The sequence below is a fragment of the Quercus robur genome, chromosome 6 (genome assembly GCF_932294415.1).
Source record: "Quercus robur chromosome 6, dhQueRobu3.1, whole genome shotgun sequence".
Lineage (NCBI taxonomy): Eukaryota > Viridiplantae > Streptophyta > Magnoliopsida > Fagales > Fagaceae > Quercus > Quercus robur.
In genome coordinates, this window is record NC_065539.1 from 38,707,668 (window position 1) to 38,715,357 (window position 7,690).

Consider the following 7,690-nt stretch of genomic DNA (forward strand, 5'->3'; position numbering starts at 1 on the left):
CGATACCTGTATCTGTTTCAGTGCATTATAGGTGCTATGTTTGAAACCCAAGTCAACACCAAAATTAAAACAATTAGGCTTGACAATGGGACCGAATTCCTGATGAGAAAAAAAAAATTCAAAACTAAAGGCATCTTACATCAACTCACTTGTGTAGCAATACCCTAACACAATGTTGATGTTGAAAGAAAACTTTAGCACATACTCAATGTATTAAGAGCCTTAAAGTTTCAATCCTCCTTACCTTTGATGAGTCTATGGGGTCACCGTGTTTTAACTGTTTTCCGTTTGATTAATAGGCTTCCAAGTTACATCTCATTCCTTGAACAACAAAAGTCCTCTTGAATTACTCCTAGTCCTTGGTCATCCTCCATCTTTTTTTGACAAAAAATGTGTCTATATTTTGGACTGTTTGAGTATGATGAGCAAATCAATGACGTTAGAGTGTAAGAGACACTCTTAAAATTAAAGTTACTTTCTCTTTAAAATAAATAAATAAATTTAAAGTTACTTTAATTAAGATACTATTAGAAAATGAGCCTCTTGCTGGGAAGAGAAAGTGAGAAACACCGCTACTTCGGGAAAAATGATTGTATATTTTTCGCTAATACGGCCTCCTATGTTAGACTTTGCATCCTCATTTTTTGTTTTGTTTTTGTTTTTTTTGTTTTTTTTTTTTTTTAAACTGTTTGGAATGTATTGGATGCCCAATTTGTAACTGGTAATGGGCCTTCAAGGGAATACCCTTTGTCATTGTGAATTTTAACACTCATTGATGTCTTTCACGTGCTGGTCCCGATTTGTACAAGATAATGGGCCTTCGGGTGACTGGCCTTTCCTTGATTTTTTTTCCCCGTAAAGTTTCTCCCCACTAAAAATTGGTCATAATGATGATATTAGAAGTCCATTTATCAGCTTGGCTATAGTTGCCTAAGACCTAAAATAAGTCCAATGACAAAAAAAAAAAAATCCACAATTTTTAAAAAACTTTGAAGTGATATGTTGTGATTAGTTTATAATAAAAGAAATGCTAATAGCTAGTGGTCTTATATGAGAATAATGTTATACATATCATAACTTTTCATTTCATCCAATTGTTTACGAGTTGTGAAATTGTTTCATATATCTAAAATTACTAAGTCTTCTATGTATAGTTAGCCACTGCCTCTACCCTTTTTAAAATAGAATACGAGAGCATATTTTTTATAAGATAGTCTCATAGAACCCACTTATGTTATGAGAGAGATGTTTCACGAGATTGTCTCGTAAGACCATACTTCTTACCTTATATAAATGTTGTGGTTTATTAATTTGATTATTCTTAAATTTCCAATGAAATTTATCAATATAAATAATTTATTGTTTGCATGGGTATTCAATCGGGATCCAATCATTTGATTCTTTGATAAAGTTAAAAAATTTAAAAAAAATTAAAAAAAAAAAAAACTTAAATTTTCTTATATTAAATATTACACGTATACAACATCTATTTATTTTCTTATATTAAACATTATAATACTTTAAAATTTTCATGATTAATTTAGTTATAGTATATTGTCAATTTTTGATATTTAAATTAATTTGTTGGCTTTTGATATTTTTTTAATGGAGAATTTTTCAATTGGATATCATATAGGTCTTGGGTATGCTCATTTTATCTTTTGGGGGTTTCTCATATGGGCTTGGTAGGGTGTATGTAACAACTTTTGTCATATTCATTCATAAATCCAACTTGCTCTCCCAAATATTCATAAAATAAATAAAAACATAGTCCCCGAGTATTGTAATTGTAATTATCAAATTATTAAAAAAAAAAAAAAAAATTGCTTGCCAAGTAATCCTTCTCTCATAAAACCCCTTTGTAAACCCTATTCACAATCACAAATTCATAATCAAACACCGTCTCTCTCTCTCTCTCTCTCTCACAAAAATCTCAATCTCACTCACCCTTCCTAATGTAAAATCCCAATGGCCTCAAATTCCCTTCTTTTCGACCAACCCCAAATCAACACCAAAAGCACCACCACTACCGCCATCGAGTCCTCAGTAGAAACCCTAAATCTCTCAACCCAAGAACCCACACTCGGCTTCACAGAAAACTGACCAACAAAGCAACAGGAAACCCATGTTTAGATTTCTTTTTCCACGTTGTCCCCTCCACACCATCCCACGAAACCGTCGAGCGAGTCCAAAAAGCCTGGGCCTACCACCCTCTCACCACACTCAAACTCATTTGTAACCTTCATGGCATGTGCGGCACTGGCAAATCTGACAAGCACCGGTTCTATACGGCGGCGCTTTGGCTCCATAAACACCCTCAAACCCTAGCCCTCAACACTAAAACCTTTGCCGACTTCAATTACTTCAAAGACCTCCTCGAAATTCTTTACCTAATACTTGAAGGCGTATTCTCGCTAGAAAATGCATTCTGCCTGTGCCTCTTTCCCTGCCTTGCGAATATGAAAAAAACAAAAACCCTAAAAGAATAAGAAGAACAAGAATGAGACTTCAAAGTTGCCTAAGGAGTTGAGGGTTAAGCAGAATATCGCTAAAGTCAATCTTGAAAGAGAGCACACAAGGTCAATGAGGAAAGAACAAGTCTTGGCCATGGCCAAGAAAGCTTTCGAGAGGTATAACCGAGACCCGATTTATCGGTTCTTGCACGACGCCGTTTCTAAGTTTTTGCTAAGATGTTGAAGGCTAATGTGCAAGCTTTGAATGAAGGAAAGCATAGAGATATCAATCTTGCAGCGAAATGGTGCCCTACGATTGACTCGGCCTATGACAAGTCCTTGTTGATATGCGAGAGCATTGCTAAACGAGTTTTCCCTAAAGAGTCCAACCCAGAATATCAAACCCTAGAAGATGCTAGCTATGCTTATAGAGTCCGAGATAGGTTGAGAAAGCAAGTTTTTGTTCTGCTCCATAAGGTTCTGGAACTCCCCGAAGTGTATATGAGTGCAAATATGTGGGAAACCTTGCCTTACAACTGTGTACCTTCGGTGGCAATGAAGAATTACAAGGAACACTTTCTGAAACACGACAACAAGTGATTCCAGGAGTACCTCGAGAGCGTGAAGAGTGGTGAGGCAACAATCGCAGCAGGTGCGTCGCTCCCACATGAGATTATCGCTTCGTTGAAGGACAGCGATGGAGGACAGGTGGCAGAGCTTCAGTGGAAGAGAATGGTGGATGACTTGTGGAAGAAGGGCAAGCTGAGTAACTGCATTGCGGTGTGTAACGTGTCGGGGAGTATGAATGGAGAGCCTATGAATGTTTGTGTGGCTCTAGGGTTAATGATCTTGGAGCTTAGTGAGAAACCATGGAAAGGTTAAGTGATAACTTTTGACACCAACCCTACCATTCAAATGGTTCAAGGAGATAGCCTGAGTGAAAAGACTCAGTTTATTAGATATATGAAGTGGGGTGGGAGCACTAACTTTCAGGCTGTATTTGATCAGATTCTGGATGTGGCTGTTTAAGCAGACTTGACTGAGGACCAACTTATACAGAAAGTGTTTGTTTTCAGTGATATGGAGTTTGATCAAGCATCCAGGTATCATGGGTATGGTGGTTATTATGGTCGTTATTATGGTGGTTATTATGGTATGGATGATGATTCTTCGGATATGGATAGTGATGAGTTAGAAAGCGATGTGAATGCGAGGAGGCAGAGGCGGAATGAGGCTAGACAACAGCGAGAGAGAGAGACTAGGTTGAGGAGGTCAGGGTGGAAAACTAACTATGAGGTTATACAAAGAAAGTTTAGGGAGAATGGGTAAAATAAGGTGCCTGGGATTGTGTTTTGGAACCTTAGGAACTCGAAGGCCACTCATGTTCCATCCGATCAGAGTGGGGTGGCTCTGGTGAGTGGGTTTTCTAAGAATTTGGTCAAGTTGTTCTTGGAAAATGGTGGGATTATCAACCCTGTTGCTATCATGCACGAAGCTATCTCTGGATAGATGTACCAGAAGCTTGCAATTTATGATTAAATGTACATGACTTTGTTTAGGAGCTTTTTTAAGTAGTAGTTGCTCATGTTAATTTTCCTACTTTCATCTTTAATGAAATAAATTTTGCATTAATTTTGACTATGGTTCATTGGAATTATCAGTTTATGATTCGGTAATCCCTTTTTGTGATCATTCTTGGCAATGATGTGATTAATTGTTGAATTGCCGCGTGGTCCTCTTAAATATGCAGTAGCTTATTCATTGCTGGATTTGCTTGTTAGATGTTTGACTTCTAAATTCAGTAATGTTCGTTCTATTCTGTGGCTGTTTTGGCTTTCTTGAAACTTTCTTGAAATACTGAATTATATTTTCTAAGTCTATTTTAAAACTAGACTAAGAAATTCTGATGATTTTTGGATATGTTCATTTGGTTATGGAAAGTAATTATGGAGATATCATGTGCTAGATTACAAATTTGCAACAGGTGACACAACTGATGCTGGCCTTGCCATTGACTATTGAGTAGAAATTGTTTTTTTGTCTTTCATTAGTGGATTGATTGGTTTAATGGTGTCAAGCTGTAGTTATACTTAAGCCAGGTGTTTTCTTTTTTGTTCCTGCTGGATGATAACATATTATTTGGAGAAAATCCTTAGTTACTTCATTTATGAAAATATACAGCCAAAGGTTAGCAATTGATGTCACGGAAGCCTGAAGAAAAGCACACACGATGCTCTCTTGATGGAACAAAAACTAAACTATTAGTTTCGGGTAATAAACCTCAAATTTACGAGGGGTTTTCTTGAATCCACAAAAAGATAAAACTGGAATCCACTAGAAGAAAATTTGACAAAACGTCTGTGTTTATTGATAATAGTCTAATTTGCCTTCTAACGGCTACAAAACATATAAATATTGAGATAAACGTCTAAAAACCCTAATTCGCACTAATTACGTGATTAGGTGACAAAATATTGAAATTTACCAAAAATGGTAAAATTGAGTTAAATGTAGAATTATAAACTACTGATCTTAAGGGTCGTCCCAAAACAGACGAGACCTTATTCTAACTTTTAAACTAAAAGTTATTAAGGAAAAACAAATATTACTATAAATAGCAAAAACACTATCATCGGGGCCTTACTGAAGGAATTCGCCTAAATTTTGGCGACGTTCATGGGATTTTCATGAATTTGGCTCAGAACACCGTTTCCCTTCAACTTGCTAAATTTCATGCAATTTTGACACTGTTACCCCCGATGGCCCCTACTGACACCCTCCTTTGATCTTGCGTTGTGACTTCCTGTGCCCTTGCTACTCCAGGATTAGTAGTTTCTCTTGTTCCAGGCAACCTCACAATTTATCCCAAAGGTGCATCAGTTTGATTGTAACTATTATCCTGCACTCTCAATCCCTCTTGCCTTGATTAGATTTCTTGATGTGGCATTCTGTCAGTAAAAAAAACAAAAATTTTGGCATTGATTCATTTTATCAGGCCATTTGAACTCATTGAGAAGTGCAAATGTGCTGTCGATACTATAATGCATGCACTGCAGAAATATGGCTATGTAGAGAACACAAGAATCTTCCCCATGGGAATAGGACACTTTTTCATCTCCTATTTCATTGTTTCTTTTGGATCTGTCATTTTGAGTAGAGAGAGATTATATTTTGGATAAGGGTATCCAAAATTTTCTCTAGTACATCCTGCACGTGTTCTTTAGGACGTTATCTCCCTTAATTTCTCTTGTTATTATCTCTATTTTCTGGTAGAAAAGATGTAATTAATTGAAAACAGATGTTGGTTTAAAGTTATCTGCACAATGATACAAACAGGACACAACTTTCTATGTTTTGAAGAAGGATCTTAATTATCTATCATATGCATGTAGCATCTGATAGTTTTGTGGTATAAAATTTTCATTTAAGACAAGGTGGTGGCAAGAATGAGGGAAGGCAGAGTACATACAGAGAGAAAGGTGAACTGATAATCAAGTCATTTGGACAATGCATTAACGACTAGGAAGCTTTGACAGAACAAGCCGTTGCAAGTGAAGAGTATGCGAATACACCTATAGACATGATAATTTTATTATTTAAACTTATATCCTTTGGTGTGCCTCATATCATTACTCTGTATGCTGAATGTTGCCTTGGTTCATGGTGGATGTGTCACCTAATGTTTTCACACTGCTTTTTTTTTTTTTTGGGAAGTTTATGGTTATCAAGCACTTTCTTTTCTTTTTTTTCCAATTTTGAGAAGAAGGTAAGTGGGTTATCATGCACTTGTTAGCTTGTCTTATATAGTATCAAATGATTTTTATTGTTCAGAAAAGTGTGGAAGTCAGAACTCAGTAGGGATGTTAAAACACTTTTTTTCCTGTGTTTTTCAGTCACGAACATGCATCATTTTCAGTTTTCATCTATACCAATAAAGAGTAGGATTCTACTTGCTAAAATTTAAATGTTAATAGTAAGAAAGTTTACTGTTATTGTAAGGTTGAATTTAATCAACCATGTGTTGCCTTTATTCCATGACAAATTTGCTTGTAATACAGCACTTAGAAACCCTGTATTTAGGTGGGAATCATGTAAGGGTAGTGTGTGAGAGAGTGTGAAGAAATGCTCAAGACTGTACAGTGAATCAGGGACTCGCGGGAGGCTCGCGATTTGCAAGCCGCCAAAAGTTGCACACGCGCAGAGCATGCAGGGAAGCTGAACAGTCATGCCAACTGGAGCACTACAGGACAAAAATCCAAACTGGCCACTCAGTTAGCTCGTGGCTTGAACTCGCGACTCAGTCAAGTCGCGAGATCAAGTCGCCAGCCAACCCTGTTTTGGAAAAACTGACTCTTCGTATTCCATTCTCACACCAGTATAAATACCCCTCATTCCCACAAAATATGTGTGGCTATTCAGAAAGAAAAACCCTAAGAGAGGTTTCTTCAAAACACCCACCCAATTAGAGAGAGCTACTCATTCTTAGAGAGATATCTTTGTAGTCTCTTCTCATTCCCTCTCTCATTGTCATACCTATTGAGAGGAGATTTCTATCCAAACACTACCCACACCCATTTAAAGTGTTAAGTGTTTTTGAAGTTTTGGGAAGCATTGGAAGATGCCAAGGATGGCGGATGCTATGGATTATAGCGGAATCTGGTAAGTTAGAAAAGAAAAAGGTTCGGCGCAACCTCATTGGAGCAAGAAGCTTGGAGGGCTTAGGTACATCGGGTAGATTAGGCTTGGAGGGTCTATTGCTGTTCATGTATCCCAATTACATTTTCCAGTGGATTTTTGACCGCTTGGAGGGCGGCAAAGAGGTTTTACACCGAGAGCTTCGGTTTCCTCTTCGATAACACATCGTGTGTTGTCCTTGTGTTTGCATCTCTCTTCCCTTAATCTTTGCCTTTTATTTTCTGCTGTGGATGTGATTTTAATTGGCTTAGATTGTTTACCAATTCTGTTTATAGTTTGTGTTCATTTTCCGCACACTAGTTGTTTGACATAAAGCTTGAATTGGTTAATTTGTAAATTGGGGGTCTAAACGTTCAAGGGTGTTTTTATACTATTTGAACTTTCAGTTGGTATCAGAGCGGGTACACTTGTTGTGGTTTAATTACCTAAGTGTGATCCTTGACCCCTTGTATTTTTTTGCCATGAATTGTGCTTTGTATGTCTCTTTGCATGATTTGGTTGGTGATGAATGTAACATGCCACACGTTTGTGAAAATGCCTCT

At 37.1% G+C, this 7,690-nt stretch overlaps 1 pseudogene; it reads left to right on the plus strand.

Moving 5' to 3' along the window:
- Positions 1–2,499: 2,499 nt before the first annotated feature.
- Positions 2,500–3,992, plus strand: LOC126689714 (uncharacterized; annotated as a pseudogene).
- The last annotated feature ends 3,698 nt before the right edge of the window (positions 3,993–7,690 follow it).